This window comes from Oscarella lobularis, chromosome 18 (assembly GCF_947507565.1).
Source record: "Oscarella lobularis chromosome 18, ooOscLobu1.1, whole genome shotgun sequence".
Classification (NCBI taxonomy): Eukaryota; Metazoa; Porifera; class Homoscleromorpha; order Homosclerophorida; family Oscarellidae; genus Oscarella; species Oscarella lobularis.
This window is the reverse complement of record NC_089192.1, coordinates 1,578,578-1,593,846: the sequence shown is the minus strand read 5'-3', so window position 1 is coordinate 1,593,846 and position 15,269 is coordinate 1,578,578. Positions and strand designations below refer to the sequence as shown.

At 44.5% G+C, this 15,269-nt stretch overlaps 2 long non-coding RNA genes across 5 annotated transcripts; one reads left to right on the top strand and one right to left on the bottom strand.

The window, feature by feature from the left end:
* Positions 1-1,720: 1,720 nt before the first annotated feature.
* Positions 1,721-3,330, top strand: LOC136197675 (uncharacterized). 2 transcript variants are annotated; one of them, XR_010672562.1, is made up of 7 exons: positions 1,721-1,934; positions 1,979-2,087; positions 2,145-2,303; positions 2,366-2,542; positions 2,614-2,722; positions 2,775-3,209; positions 3,260-3,330. It is a non-coding gene; the product is annotated as an uncharacterized lncRNA (long non-coding RNA). The 2 variants fall into 2 exon arrangements; XR_010672561.1 differs by having other exon boundaries at positions 2,366-2,722.
* A 10,459-nt stretch (positions 3,331-13,789) lies between these two features.
* LOC136197871 (uncharacterized) lies at positions 13,790-14,584 on the bottom strand. Of its 3 annotated transcripts, XR_010672609.1 has the most exons (6): positions 14,404-14,583; positions 14,261-14,349; positions 14,112-14,212; positions 14,024-14,059; positions 13,890-13,965; positions 13,790-13,834 (listed from the first exon to the last, which is right to left on the bottom strand). It is a non-coding gene; the product is annotated as an uncharacterized lncRNA (long non-coding RNA). The 3 variants fall into 3 exon arrangements; XR_010672610.1 differs by having other exon boundaries at positions 13,880-14,059; positions 14,404-14,584; XR_010672608.1 differs by having other exon boundaries at positions 13,890-14,059.
* Positions 14,585-15,269: the final 685 nt, after the last annotated feature.

Below are 15,269 nucleotides of genomic sequence, written 5' to 3'. Positions count from 1 at the left end.
TGCACTTCCATAGATGCCTCCCCTTCTCACGTCAATTCTGTCGTAGACCCTTGCTTGGTAGTATCGGTTGATATGCGGAAAATTTGCGTGGACAAAAGATATGAGATTGCTCATGTCAACATCAGAATAATCCCTATCAATGAAATAAGGAAAATCATGAATATAGAACAGTTCCAAAAAACGTCGGTGCTGTTTGCATACCGTTCGGTTTCCTCCTGTTCAACGTCTGATTGATTGAAATGGTCGTCACTTCCTTCAGAATCCGAAATTGTAATAACTGTTCTGACGTATGTTCTACAAACAGGGATCAATGCGAAATGGTTATATACAGCTACATATGAAATTACTAATATGCGCCGAGATGTGACGATGCTTGCTTGTGCTCTTTCTTTTCCCGCTTCAATAGAAGCGAATTCCACCTGGGTTCGAACCCGTACCCGTCACGTGCCCCGCTGTTCATTTTGTCCCAGCCCCCCCGTTGAGCTATCGCATCACTCCTGAAACGTTGTAGATATCACATGCTTTTATAATCACTGCAAGGACGAATAGCAGCTAAAGCTGACGTGGCACAGAAACTGCATTCTTGAATCTGAAAACTGGATTGAAATTGGAGGCCATCATAGCGGAGGATCTTTAAAGTTTGCCTTCCAGATCGGAAATGTTCATGCGGTCAACTCGATCAAGGTAATATTGAAATAGAATGCATGGTAAAGAAAAATTTTTTATTAGAACACAGACACGGTATGCTTTTTCCAAGCCACGGATTCCATTACCAACTTGAACGTTGCCCTCGAAAGATACAAAAACGAAATGTTGAGAATGTTTGATGGCACTTGGAAGTAAGCAAAAGATCAATTAATTAGCTAACGTCCTAAACTCTATAACTGTCAGTGGAAAGCGTTTTTGTTTTTTTGTTTTTGGTGACTATGATTTCTTGCGCAAAATCTACGGACTTTCAGGAGCAGCAGGTATAGCTACTCTCATTTTTTATTCTTTGTTAATTTGTTAATTAAGGCCGTCATCCGTGTTTAAGGTGCCTCTGCACAAAAACGGAGGCTCAACTTCCTCTTAATTAATCATCGCGAGCTTCTACCCGCACTGACTTCGGAGAATCTAAAAGTTGATTTTGAGGAGTTCCAATCCTCTGGTGCAAATTTGAAAAATGCAAAGTTGCACCACATCGTAATTACTTCTACACTTTTTCCAGTTGAAATAACACAGGTAAATTTTGTTTCTAGTGAGTAATTTTACTTTTATTTTTTATTAGGTTCCTATTCCCAGTTTGCATATAAGCTTGGGGATATTTTGCAAATTATTTTTTCTTTTTGAAAATGCCTGCCAGCAATTAGAATTAAAAATTCTGAAGAAGTTGGCCGCCCCGTTCAAAGAGTGCCCGTCGACTCGAGGCGTGCAAAGTTATTTGCGTGTACTGTAGCTCGTCTCATCAGAGATAATACTACCTTGTTTACCGGAGAATGGCAACGACAGACGACAGCGCCTACCTATCGAAAGACGGATCGAGTCAAGAGAGCGACTGTGGCGTCCCACGTCGTCGCAAACGTTCCAAAACGCATCAAACGCAAATCGTCTACGGCGAGTTAGTCGTCGTCGGATAAGAGAGAAAAAACGATCGTCGAACAAAGGAGGAAAGAACCCGGACCTCATCTCCTTATTGTGGGCACCCGATCGTGGGAAGCATCCTGTGTGTTTGCGTCGCGCCCCCTTGTTTTCCAATTCGCTCCTCTCCGTTCTCTAATGCGCATAAATTCATCGCGCCGCGGCGTTTCCGTTTTGTCACTTGTTTCTCTTACAGTTTCAACGGTTCGCCGAGCGGAGGCGGTGGAAATCTAGAGTGCTGTGGCTCCAAGGTTATGGGCGTATCATGCGACGGAGCGGCATCAAACCGAAATTTTTTTCGAATGCATGGCAGCGAAGTTAGTGGCGATGGCGTGTTGTACAAGACAACAAATTTTTATAGCAAAGAAAAGCGGTGGCTCTACTTCTGTTCCGATGTTCCTCATCTGATAAAGACCACGCGTAATTGCTGGTCCCACTCGCACGAGAAAGGAAAAACTCGATCCATGGCAGTGAGCAGTCATCCCTCATTGTATTCTTTCATGCAATATTTAAAGTGTTCTATTCAGATAAACAATAAGCGAATAACTTGGAATCATTTGGTAACGCTATACAAACGTTCTCAAGCCACACGCGAACCCGCAGGCCTGTACCTCCTGAAGACGCTGAAGCTGGAACATGTACAGCTTAATTCTTACTCGCGCATGCGAGTCGATTTAGCAGCTCAGGTACGAATAAGGGTCATTGGCAAACCGTTTCTGTGGATAATATCTATGATTCCATTTTGCAGACTTTGAGTACGTCAGTGGCAAAGGGCTTGCGGATGTATGGCATTGAGGGCAGTTCAGAGACAGCAAGATTTTGTGAAATGTTTGATCGAGCATTCGATTGCCTCAATGTACGGCATAACTGCGGCTCTAAAAAAGATTGCCAAAGCTTCAAAACAGCAGAAGACGACAGACTGAAGGTAGGTCATAAAAATGAGCATTACACTGTAACAGAAAAAATTCACAGTGGCTGATGGACGTGTTTTTGGAGTATTTGCGAGAATGGGACCGATGGGTGGAATCCCAAACTGGTCTGTCAAAGAGTGAAAAAGCTAGGCTAAAACTCAGCCAGGAAACAATACTCGGGTGGCGAATGACAGGTGCAGTAAAAAACTTTTACACTGGAATGGTAGTCATCAAAGCTTACTTTAGTTACGTCCTTTGTCGAAATGACTCGCTATCTCCTAAATTTGCCTGGAAACGACGTTATGTACGTCTTGAGCGAGCACTTGAGTCAAGACCCGCTAGAGAACTACTTTGGGCAGCAGCGGAGCAAGGGGGGACGAAACGACAACCCAAGTGTTCAGCAGTTTATGCAAAATTCGTCGTCTATCCGAATCCAAGGATCAATGGCACAGTTACCAGTAAGAGAAAACAGCAGCAGAAAGCGCCTTTTATTTCCTAGTGGTTTAAACTGTGGATAATTCTCCACTACCAAAACGACCACGTAATAAAGTTCAGAAAAAGTACCCTCGCGTTGACTTCGCAATTCACTGCTGACGAGCCTTGAGCAACGTTTTTCTCTGGCTCTTTTTCTTCTTCGTTGCTTCTTGTTTTGCCTCCTTGTACTTCTCCAACCAAGATGATGTAAGTGAGAAGCCTCTCATAGTGATCCAAAGCGAAACTATCTCTTCAAGAAGCATTGATCGATCACTTTCGTCATCCAGGTCTGAAGATATTGCCCTCCAGTACTTCTGCACATCTGCACTACGTAAGACTGACTGCAGTGCACTGACATCTGATTTTTGTTTTACTGCCAGTTGCCGTGGCAGAACGATCGTACCACCATTTCAATAGCTAAAAAGAACTGGTACGATGCGTCGTTGACTCTAAACAGTCCACCACGATCTATGAGAGAGAGCCAAGCGCAGGTGTAGTTCACGAATGTGTAGTCGTGGTCGTGGTCAACAGTCAACTCGTCTTCATCATTTGACATGGATCGCAAAACTTGAGTGAAAGAAACGGCCCTTTCTGTTGATTGACGACTATACTTCTTAAGAAGTTTAAATGGAACAAAGACTGACGCATATCTGAGCGCATTTTCTTCATCTGAAGTGAGAGTCGAAATATCCCGTTGTGAAGTTGAGAACGCAGAAGCGCTTGCAAATTCACTTTGCTTCAGGACGTCGGCTAGACACTTCTCGAACAATCTCCGATTGACACACTGCGATAAAAGAGGGCCATCGAGCGTCATCTTCGCTTTTTCGAACAGCTGATCCCAAATGGAAGGTAGCGCGTCGATTCTGACAGACATGAATCGCTGAAGCGATTTTTCGTGCAAAGACGCAACGGAACGAAAGCCTGTTGGATCGGGGATGCAATTGCGAACGATATCTTCCATTTTCTTGCCGAATTCAACGATAAATGGGCGATTTTCGCCGTTCAGCAGCGTTGTCGCTTCATCCTTCAGTTGGGCGTATCTTTCGGAAGGTGTAGAAACTCGAGTGTCTGCTGTTACGTCCTCTAGGACACTGAGAAGCATCGACATCGCGAACGTAACTACCCTGGGTCCACGAAAAGTCACGTGATAAGGGGGAGTTTCCAATCCCTCTCTTCTTCTATCTATGGTGCCAGCCTATTATATACTAGCGTACGCTCGTTTCCAATCCTTCCTTCTCCAGTATCTATGGGCGTACTGAGCCACGCCGTCAGAAACTCTCAAATCATCGCCGGCAAAGTTGTTGTTTGGGCACCACATTCGCACCCAGCTGCCTATGAAATCGTCGATGTTGGATGTTGGATCCGAATTCTCTCACTCTCATTCAAGGTCGCATCGAAGAAACAAAGGAGAAGCAAAAGGCAGCCTCTGACACGAAAGCAAAAGAATTGCCTTCGATCGAACCTGGTGACTGGCTACGAATAAAGCGTCCAGGAGAAAACGAATGGTCACCTGCTAGATGCCTCAAGAAGCTCAGCAATCGTTTTTTCACGGTTAAATGAGGAGATTACGTCTACCGTCGAAACCGTCGTCAGTTGCGTCTCACGTCAAAAGAATCCGAAGTGGAGGAGCAACACTAGTTAACACTACCTGTGCAGCCACTGGCAACGTCAAAGGCTCAAGCGAATTCTAATACGCCACAGCAGCCAACCTCGAATCTCAGCAACCTGATCTTTAGCGACCAGAATCCCCGCCGACAACGCCAACTCAACCGTCGTCGCCAGTTTCTGTTCAACGCTCGTCACGTGGGTCCACACATCCGGCACCCATTCCGACTCCCGTGAAAGTCAGTTTGTACGTACGTCCTCTTCGTCAGCCAAAGTGGCTCAACGACTGCAAGACTCGTCGCAACTAAAGACAATGGAGGGTGTTGCGATATGCTATACGGGACCTCTACGTTAGATGTTATATCTGAATGCCTAGCCTTGCAAGCCAGACCAGATAAATGCGAGGCGCTTTCTCTGGAAGCTGACGCGTCATGGCCGCTTCCTGACATTGCCTTCACAACGTCGGGGATGTCGGTGCTGGGTGGCCCGATCGGCTCCAATGCCTATGTGGTGGAGGAGTTCGAACGCATTGTTGCGAAGGAAAACTCTTTTCTCAAGCGGCTCTGCGGTTATCGCAATATGCAATCCGCATTACTTCTTCTTCGCTACAACGGTAAGGGGCCGTAAGATAAACGGCCAAAAAGAAACTGCGTCGGCCATTTGTCTCATTCACGCATGCGCTAAATACTATTATAACTCATTGAACACCTAAACTACTGTCCGATAACTTAAACTGGTGTCTCACTATATAGAAACTGATATCTCAAACCTAAACTAGTGCTCCTTAACCTAAACTAGTGTCATATAACTTAACTAGTGTCTCATAACCTAAACAAGACCATAAACTTGCGTCTCATAGCCTAAACTAGTGTCTCATAACCTAAACAGCATGAACATATACTTTTGACTGACTTCACCCGGCATAATTTTCTTCTAGACAGTTACTGATACAAACTTAATTACTTTTTCAAAATGAGGGAGAGGGGAGCTCAAAACTTAAATAAAGTTTCAATTAAACTAACGAGTCGTTTAGGAGGTAGACGGGGATATTTTCAACTCGAACTTGTCGGAAATTGGTCTACTGGACATTACATAGGTCCATGAAGCAACGATGTTCTCCTAGACAGTTACTGAAACAAACTTAATTACGTTTCTAAAATGAGGGGGAGGGGAGCCCCAAACTTAATATAAAGTTTCTATTAAATCAAACCAATAGTTTAGGATATAGACAGGGATATTCTCAACTCGAACTTGTCCGAATTTGGTCTCCTGTAAATCGCATGGGTCCATGAGTCGCCGACTTTCTCCTAGACAGTTACTGAAACAAACTTATTTACGTTTTCAAAATGAGGAAGAGAGGCCCCAAACTTAACATAAAGTTTAAATGAAATCCAACGAGTCGTTTAATTAAAAAGTAGACTACGCTCGAACTTGTCGAAATTTGGACATCACAAAGGTCCATGAAGCGCCCATTTTCTCTTAGACTGATACAAACATAATTACGTTTTCAAAATGAGGGGGAGGGGCGCCCCAATCTAAACATAAAGTTTTGATCAACGAATCATTGAAGAGGTAGACAGGGTTATTCTCAATTCGAACTGGTCGAAATTTGGTCTACTCGATATCACATAGGTCCATGAAGCGCCGATTTTCTCCTAGACAGTTACTGATACAAACTTAATTACATTTTCAAAGTGAGGGAGAGAGGCACCCCAAACTTAGCCTAAAGTTTCAATGAAATCCAACGAGTCGTTTAGGAGGTAGACGGGGATATTCTCAACCCAAACTCTTCCGGAATTTGGTCTCCTGTAAATCACATGGGTCCATGAATCGCCGACTTTCTCCTAGAGAGTTATTGAAACACACTTAATTACCTTTTCAAAATGAGATGGAGGGCACCCCAATCTAAACATAAAGTTTCAATTAAATCCAACCTTGGTATTCAACATTAGTATGTATTGTGTTTTCCTGCTATAGGTTTGAGTTTGTGCGGTTGGTTCGGAGCAAAATACATCCTGCTCCGGTTACAGCAGACACTGTTTGGACGGGGTGTTCCTTAAGCACATCGTTGGCCAGCGTCAGGTTTACGTTCGCGCGTTGCACGAGCTGCAATCACAAGTTACAGGTTGACTCTGTCCAATAATACACTGTTTATTTTGAACTTCTGTGCAGAAGAGTCACAAAAGCAAGAGAACGATACCGCCCCTAATCCACAGCCTTTACAAGTTGTGCAAGAGAACGATACCGCCCTAATCCACAGCCTTTACAAGTTGTGGATAATGAAGGTGGAAATGCGCCAGAGGAAGTTGTTATAGTGGTTGAAGACGACGTACCTGCTCCAGGGGTAAGACAGTTGTCGTTTACACACCCTCCTCACAAACGGCTTTTAGGAAGAGTCCAGTGTGTATTGTACAACAGCTACACATCAGTCTGCTACACGATCATCTGACATTCCACGTGACGCGACTTCTAGAACGCGTACTCTGTCATATCGGCCAGCTGCGGCCATGCTTCCCTTGTCTACGCCTACAACGCCTCTTTTTTGCAAACCAGAGAGGGCTTACGTCCGCTTAACCATCCGTTCCCACCACAACGGACGTTCGACAGCAATTATTAGAGGATGAGCACAACGTTAGCTACTTATTTGGCGAAGTTTTACAATTTTCCGCTAAGACGTCCTCTTTTTAATTAAATAGGCGATTGTTGAAGAGCTGGCTGCCATTTTTGGCGAACCACAACCATCTGCTAGTGCTGTGCGACAGCTGTTACGAAGCTGCCAGTGGAACATGAACGAAGCAGCCAATGTGTACTTTGTTGGTACTGCAAAGTCGCACGCGTCGGACGAAGAGGAGTCGACGGTAGAAGAGCAGGGTAGCGGACTTGAGCTGTTCATCAATACTTGCCTTGATGACTCTTTGCCATGGGTTCCTCTCACTGTCGACCGTCACGAGCCCATATTCCCCCAGGCCATGACTCTGTACAAGCTTCCGAACTTTGATTTTAGGCGAAGGCTGAACGTGTGACTGTCCTTTGCGAGAGAGAGAAGTATCGACTAAGGCGGGCCCTGCAAAGAATTTTTCAACCTTTTTAACGATGCCTTACTGGCAAACGAAGACGGGGTGCGTCTTCTTGAAGGTATAAGTCTTTAATGTGTGGTAATAAAGGTGTTGTAGCCGGTTATATTCAGGTCAAGAGGAGCACAAATCGCCCATACACGACACGGCTGCTTTGTCTTGCGGAATGCATAAAATTCTTGGGCTAATAATGGGGCACTCTATTGCCCACGGCTGTACCAACGAGGCTGGCCTGGCAGAGAAAAATCCGCCATAATTTCTGCAACTTATTTTGCACTAGATTATGCAAGCAGACACGAATTCTGAAATTGATACAATTCTTTCCGACGAAGTCTGGCAACTCTTAAACGCATCCGGATTTAATGGCATTGTGCTTACGAAGGAGAACCGCGGACAAGCTGCACAGATAGCAATTGTGCACGACACTCTTCTAAAGCTCAAGGGAGAACTAGACGATATCAGAGAGGGGATGATGGATATTCGTGACACGTTTGGAAGACACCTAATTTCCTTTTAGGCATCTTATAACGAAGACGAAAAGTCAGTGTTTCCAATTTAAGAATTATCGTTATTAAACAAGACAAGCTACTGAGTAACATGATGTCAACTTTGAAAAGATTGTACCTGACCATAAATCCAGACAACATTATCGGTTTGATACGTCACTTCAAGAGCAGTCGTCCCAAGAGATAAAAGCCTATGAGTATTTTCTGCAATTCGTTCGCAATTTGAGCAAGGACTACGGTAAGACAAAAACACAAATACCAAACTGCTAATCACGCAACTTCCTTTCTTCAGACGATAAGGCTAACTTAGGGCGCTTGATTAGGTTCTGGACGGGCATGTCGTACTTGCCTACAGTTATTGTACAAGTCCTTGGAGATCGGATACCAACTGAGCGAGGGAACTGGTCACGGAGGATTGTTCATTGCGCAAACGTGTTTCAAGCGCCTTCTTCTGCCACTGGTAGACAAGTCTTTTGATGAGTTTGAAAAAGCAGGTCGTCTAAGCATTTCAGAGGGTATGGGATACGGGCTGTACTAGTTTGACAACCTTTTTACGGCTTGTTTTGACTATGAGCGCTCAAACCTCTAAGGACAAATAAAGTAATAAGCAATAAATATATCTTCTCAAGCAGACACGCACGCACGCACGCACGGGTCATCATAAAGTACAGAATAAAAATAAAATGCACATATGGGTCATCATAATGTACAGAATAAAAATAAAATGCACATACGGGTTATCGATAATAAAGTACAGAATAAATATAAAATGCACATACGGGTTATCAAAAAAGTACAGAATGATTATAAAATGCACATACGGGTTATCAATAAAGTACAGAATGAATATAAATACTGTACACAATGCAAATAAATTGTACAAAATAAATATAAAATTTACTGAATATTTGCCGGTTTGTCGCTCCATAGATGATAGTGATGACGAATTCGATCTTGCAGATAAAATTGACATATTAGGAAAATTTCTATTATAGTAACTAAAGAGAATAATGTTGGAACTGTTTTATTAGAGAGTCCGACAATGAAAACAAATGCGAACGTGATGATCCGATTGAGGAAAGAAAATTTTTGATCTTTGAGAGCGCCCTGATGCTTCTGTTCCGCGTCTGCAAATATTTACTGCAGCAGCGTAACAACGGAAGTCGTCAAGATTGTAAAAGGTATCTGGAAGTCCGCAAAAAATGTTCTCAATGAAAGAAGAGTCGACTGTGGACAAGCCAACCTTTTAATGGAAATGTTCCTGAGGGGAATTTGCTACTATCGTAATCTCAGGATCTCTACCGTCTAAGTCGCTGAGACGTTTAGCAATTCTCCGCTGTTCAGCAGTAACGGCATTTCTCACTAACGACATTTTCTGCATAGATTTGTCTCTACGGTGTGGAATAAGCATCAGACGAAAGTGATGAACGAGATACGGGAATTGAATGCTATGCTCATCGTGGCGGGTGACGGCAGGGCCCTGGTCATTCGGCCAAATTTGGAACTTACTCGCTCCTAGATGTAACTTGAAAAAAGATTATCAATACTGAGCTTGTTCAGGTAGGACACGGTGTTTACACATATATGTATGTCATTCATTCATTTATTCAAAAGAGTAACAAAGTAAAAGGAAGCTATCATATGAAAAAGGAAGGTATTGAACGTGCCGTCAATTGCTTGGAAAAACAGAACGTAAAAATTAGTACAATCATAACGGACAGACATCGATCCATTGCAAAATAGTTACGAGAGAAAATGTTCACTATTACGATATGGCAAAGAGTAATATTCCAACTATGGTGATAAACTGACATTGTACGTTGATATAAGACTAAAAAATTGAAAAAGTTTGGCAAAGGAGAAGGAATATGGTGGGGAAGTGGACGAAGAGTAGTATACTACATTTTGTGAGTATTGAAGACTAAAAGGGCAATTAGAACAAATTTGAAATTTTAAACACAAAAATATGGTTATAAAAGAATTCTTTTGAAAACTAGTTAATCGTTTAAAAGAGTGAAAATTAGAAAATAGTGATTTTTAAAATTGCATCCGGGACTTGTGATTTTTTAACTCGCGAACGGTTAGTTCGATTTAAAACTGTTAGCACAAATCGATTCCTCGACAAATTCTGCATTAGCTTTTTAATGTATTAAAAAGACTAGATTTCATCGCTATTGGCATTCTCGGCGCACAACGGCGAAAGCCGCGTAGTGTTTAGTTGAGATAGCTAAAGCCCTAAGAAAATGTGGCGGCCCCAACTCGAGCAACAAAAGCGGTATCGCAGTCACTGCAAACCATCATGGTTCGATGCCATTGTAGGCAGGTAGTGAAACCTTTAAATTGCACTTGAATTCATTCTTTCGCAGCCGAGGTATCGAAACTTTTCGCCTCTTTACGACACAACCTCACAAATTCTTCTGCATTTCACAAGATTTACAGACATAGTAATTTCAAACAGATTTAAGAGTGTGACCAAAAAATAAGCGCTTCCACAAAAGCTGCAATTATAGTGCAAATGCAGAAAAAAAGCTGCAGCGCACGCTACAAAGACACATTCTCGACCGTTTTTCATCGGGACGGACGCTCTCGAAGACGACGCTACCGGTATAGCGTCTTTTGGGAGCTTTTTCGAAGACGTTTGCCCAGGTTAGAGCTCGATCGCGGCGAGTAGCATAAAGGAACTCGCGAATGTCATGTCGCTTTCTGCTCATCGACGTAGACGATGCTTTAGTAATAAATCGTTTGTCTTTTTTACTTTCTCGTCTTATATAGCTCCTCCAGATCGTATGAACTCGCTGCCCTAGGTTTCGCCTAGGGTTATTGTGTACTCGTAACCCTAATATCTAATCGTGTCTTTTGAGGTCGCTACCTCTCTGGAAGAATCACTTTTAGTAGGCACTAATGATAAATAGTGCCGATGAATCCGTCCTGAACGCAGTAAACCGCTTTTTATTCAGATAAGTCTAATTTTCATTTGGCAGTGGTATAGATTCTTTCAAATGTTTTATTTTCTATATGCAGAAGTACTAGGCTTCAGTACCGAGCGACTCTTAGACTGTTATTCAATCCTAATGTGCGTCATTATGTCGTCCTTCATTCTCTTCACTTCTATCGTGGATCCTAGCTTCTATAAGCGATAAGGTCAACGGGGTATTCCATTCGTTAGCTCTTATGCTGAGGCATGTCTTTTCTTTTCCCTTTGTGAAGTCAAAGGCGCTAATGGGACATTCAAGATATGTGTTGGGGCACGTTCCATTTTCTGCTACATGTTGGCGTATCAGGCGGTAAACCAAGTTGTTGCAGCTCTGAGACAGAGGAGCGGACAAATGTGTATAGACGATCCTTTACGTTTTGCATGAAACAGGATATTTTTGCGGCAATGTCGGCAAGGAACGTTTCTTCTAGAACACGTTTTCTTTCATCTACATGTGGACGCATGACGTTTGGATAGGTTCGCAGGTTAGAAAACAATTAGTTAATAGCCTCATTGAGGATTCTCTATTTATTTCGTGCAGCTGTATTCTGTGCGCCTCGATCGGGTGACCGTGAGAATGCTGTGAGACAGTTTTTCCTTCCTTCGTAGGTATGTTCTGAAGGTAGAAGTAGTTTAGTTGAATGGACTGGCTTCAATTACCGTAGTCACCACCCTCAAATACCTTTGATATGCCTCTCTAAAGTGCCTTGCCTGTTCGCAAAGTGAAAGACAGACCCTCATGGGCTGTCCTGAAAACCGACGTTCGAAATGCGTTCAACTCTATATCGAGTCGTTTAGCAGCGGACTTTCCTTCTCTTCTGCATCATTTTCAATCAATGTATGGGCTCGTATTTGCGTCGGACAGTGGCGTCAAATTGTTGTCCTCCGAAGAAGGAGTGAACCTGGGGGATCCATTAGGCCCCGCGCTCTTCGCACTCGGAATGCACGATTCAATTTGCCGCCTCCAGGCCGATCATCCAGAAGTGGTGGTTTTGGCATATCTGGATGATGTTTTCATTCTTGGGGAGGAGTCGTCGGCGCTGAACCTTTTCGAGTCGGTGAAATCGTCGCTCAGTGATATTTATCTCGTTGTCGCTGATAAGAAGTGCGAAATCTTTTCGCCTTGGGGTCCTGTAACGCCATCTTCTCTTCCTCGTTGCTCTGATGGTTCTGTTGTTCTCGGCTCACCTGTAGGTTCGGATGCCTTTATTGAGAGCTTCTGCCTTCAGACGTCGACGAAGGGTCAGGCCTGTGCGACGAAACCCGCCGTCTCGATGACCCTCAATGCGGTCTGCTGCTACTCCGCCACTGTCACGCGACATGCCTCAATCATCTCGGCAGGACTGTGTCCCATCGTCCCTCTTGGCGAAAGCTGTTGATCATCACGACGCCTTATCTAAAGCAGTTTTCTTATCTCTTCTCCTGATCAACCATCTTTCGAAAAGTCAGTGGCGTCAGGTCGCTCTTCCCATCAACTAGGGCAGTTTCGGCTTGCACTTCTTGTCATCGGTTGCTGATGCTGCCTTCATGGCCGCCTGGAGCCATTCAATCCAAGAGCTTCCGATCCGCTTTCCGTCGCTGTGGTCTACCGATCAGTCTCCGTTCGCCGTCTCTTCGATCCAGTCTGCCTTACATCTGGCAGTCTTGAGTTTTCATCACCCTCTGGGCAATTCGGCAGAAAAGTCTACAGTCCAAAGCCTCGGCGACCTGTTTCCTTCAAAGGACAAGTTTCAGCGCAAATTAAAATCAGAATCTGACGCCGCGATTCTGGATCATCTCATGTCGGAAGCTGCCGACAACAGGGAATTGAGCCGTCTGTGCTCGTGCCGAGGGAAGCATGCCGGCCGTTGGCTGGAGGCTGCGCCCACCTCAAGGATGCTCGCACTGAAACCTTGCAATTTTGCTTAGCGGTATCCTTGAGGCTGGATCAGCCTCTATCCTTCCCGGCTTGCATCTCAACGTGCGAATGCGGCAAGCCGATTGATCGCAGCGGTTACCACCTCGTCACCTGCAAACACGGTGGCGGCCCCACTTGGGCACATAACTGCGTCGTATCCGGCTGGGCAGATTGCGCTCGAGATGCCGGCCTCTCTTGTCGGGTCAAGCCTCATCACGAGTGCATCAACAACGATAACCGCCCCGATATTATCGTCGCCTTGGGCACCGGCACAGGGGAATCGTTTGATCTGGATATCTCGTTGGCGCATCCCTGGAGCTCCGAGGCGTGCCGTCGTGCGTCTGTCGAAGACAGTGCTGCAGCGATAATTCGCGAAGAGAGAAAGATCGAGAAATATGTCGTTCGCGCCGCCGGGTCATCCTCGTCTTTTGTTCCCGTTGTTGCGGAGCACTTTGGGCGCTGGGGCAAACACGCTAGCCATTTCCTCAAGTGTCTCGGAAATTATGTGGAGCGCTCTGAGGGTTGAGCTGGCAAAAGTTCTTTTATGTGTTATCCCCATGGAAGTCGATACCGGATCTCCGATCACTCTGATACCCGAAGAAATCTGGACGAAAACACTGAATTTACCGCTACAGCCGAGTGATTTGAAGCTAATCAGCTATACCAAGAACCCTCTGAACCTACGAGGAAAATGCGAAGTCAATGTAGGATTAAATGGACAGAAAATGCTGCACGTCGCTCGAAAAGGTGGAGCAACGCTCATGGGTCGAGATTGGCTAAGGAAAATTCGCCTGAACTGGGATGAATTAAAAATTCATCACCTTAGTTCACCGATCTCTACGTTGATAGACCGCTACGGAAGTCTCTTCAGCGAAGAACAAGGCGAACTCAAAGGATTTACTGCACACTTGGCATTAAAGGAAGGTGCTCAACCGAGTTATATTCCAGCACGAGAAATACCATACGCAATGAGAGAAAAAGTGGAAGCCGACTTGGACCGCCTAGTCAAACGAGGCGTCATCTACAAAGTCAAACACAGCAGGTGGTCCTCACCCATTGTTGTTGTTCCCAAACCGGACAATGCTATCCGCGTTTGTGGAGATTACAAACCAACTGATCCAGAAGTCAAACAATATTTTTCTTCTCGACGAGATCTAACAATAGAAGGTGCACCATTGTACGAGGACTTAGAGTCGTCATACCAACAAAACTCCGCACCAAGTTGCTAGAAGAATTACACAGCAGTCACCAAGGAGTTGGTCAAAATGAAGTCAATAGCCAGATGTCACTTCTGGAGGCCTCAAATCGACAAAGGTATTGAACACCTAGCACGAAGTTGCCCTACTTGTCAATCCAACGCCAAAATGCCAGGGAAAGTCATTCGCCATCCTTGGGTTTGGCCGGAACGTCCTTTTCAGTGAGTCCACATCGATTTCGCCGGACCGTTCCTCAATTCAATGTTTCTCTTACTCGTCGATGCTTATTCAAAATGGCTAGAAGTCATTGCTATGAAAACAACTACATCTCAGAAAACGATTGATGCACTCAGCGATATCTTCGCACGTTTTGGACTACCGGAACTCTTAGTCTCCGACAACGGTCCCCAATTTAGACGTCTCCAAAGAATTTCAAAAATGGCTGGCTCGTCAAGGTATCCAGCACATTCGATCATCGCCTTATCATCCGCAATCCAACGGAGCCGCGGAACGTTGCGTCCAAACCTTCAAAAACGCCTTAAAAGCTATAAAGGGGGAAACGGACATGAAAGCCAAATTAGCTACATTTCTATTCAAATACCGAAATACTCCACATACTACAACAGGCTTAACGCCATCTGAATAATATATTCCTGGGTAGACAAGTTCGCACCAGGCTCACCATGCTTCATCCTGATGTAGCAGCTCTCATCCGGAACAAGCAGCTCAAACAGCAAGCTTATCACGGACACGTGACAGGGAATTTCCAAATAGGAGATAAAGTATGGGCTAAAGATTACACCTCAGGTGATAGTTGGGTTGAAGGAACCATATTCCAGTTGATTACGACGTTACAGTCAATAACAAAACTTGGCATCGTCATGCTGATCAACTACGTCCAACGGCCGCCACTGAAATGTCTATGGCCGCACGCGACAAATCTGAAGAAGATCAACCTAGCAAATATGCTACGTCTTCATTGCCAATTACCACCAATGTTCCTGCTTCGGAAACA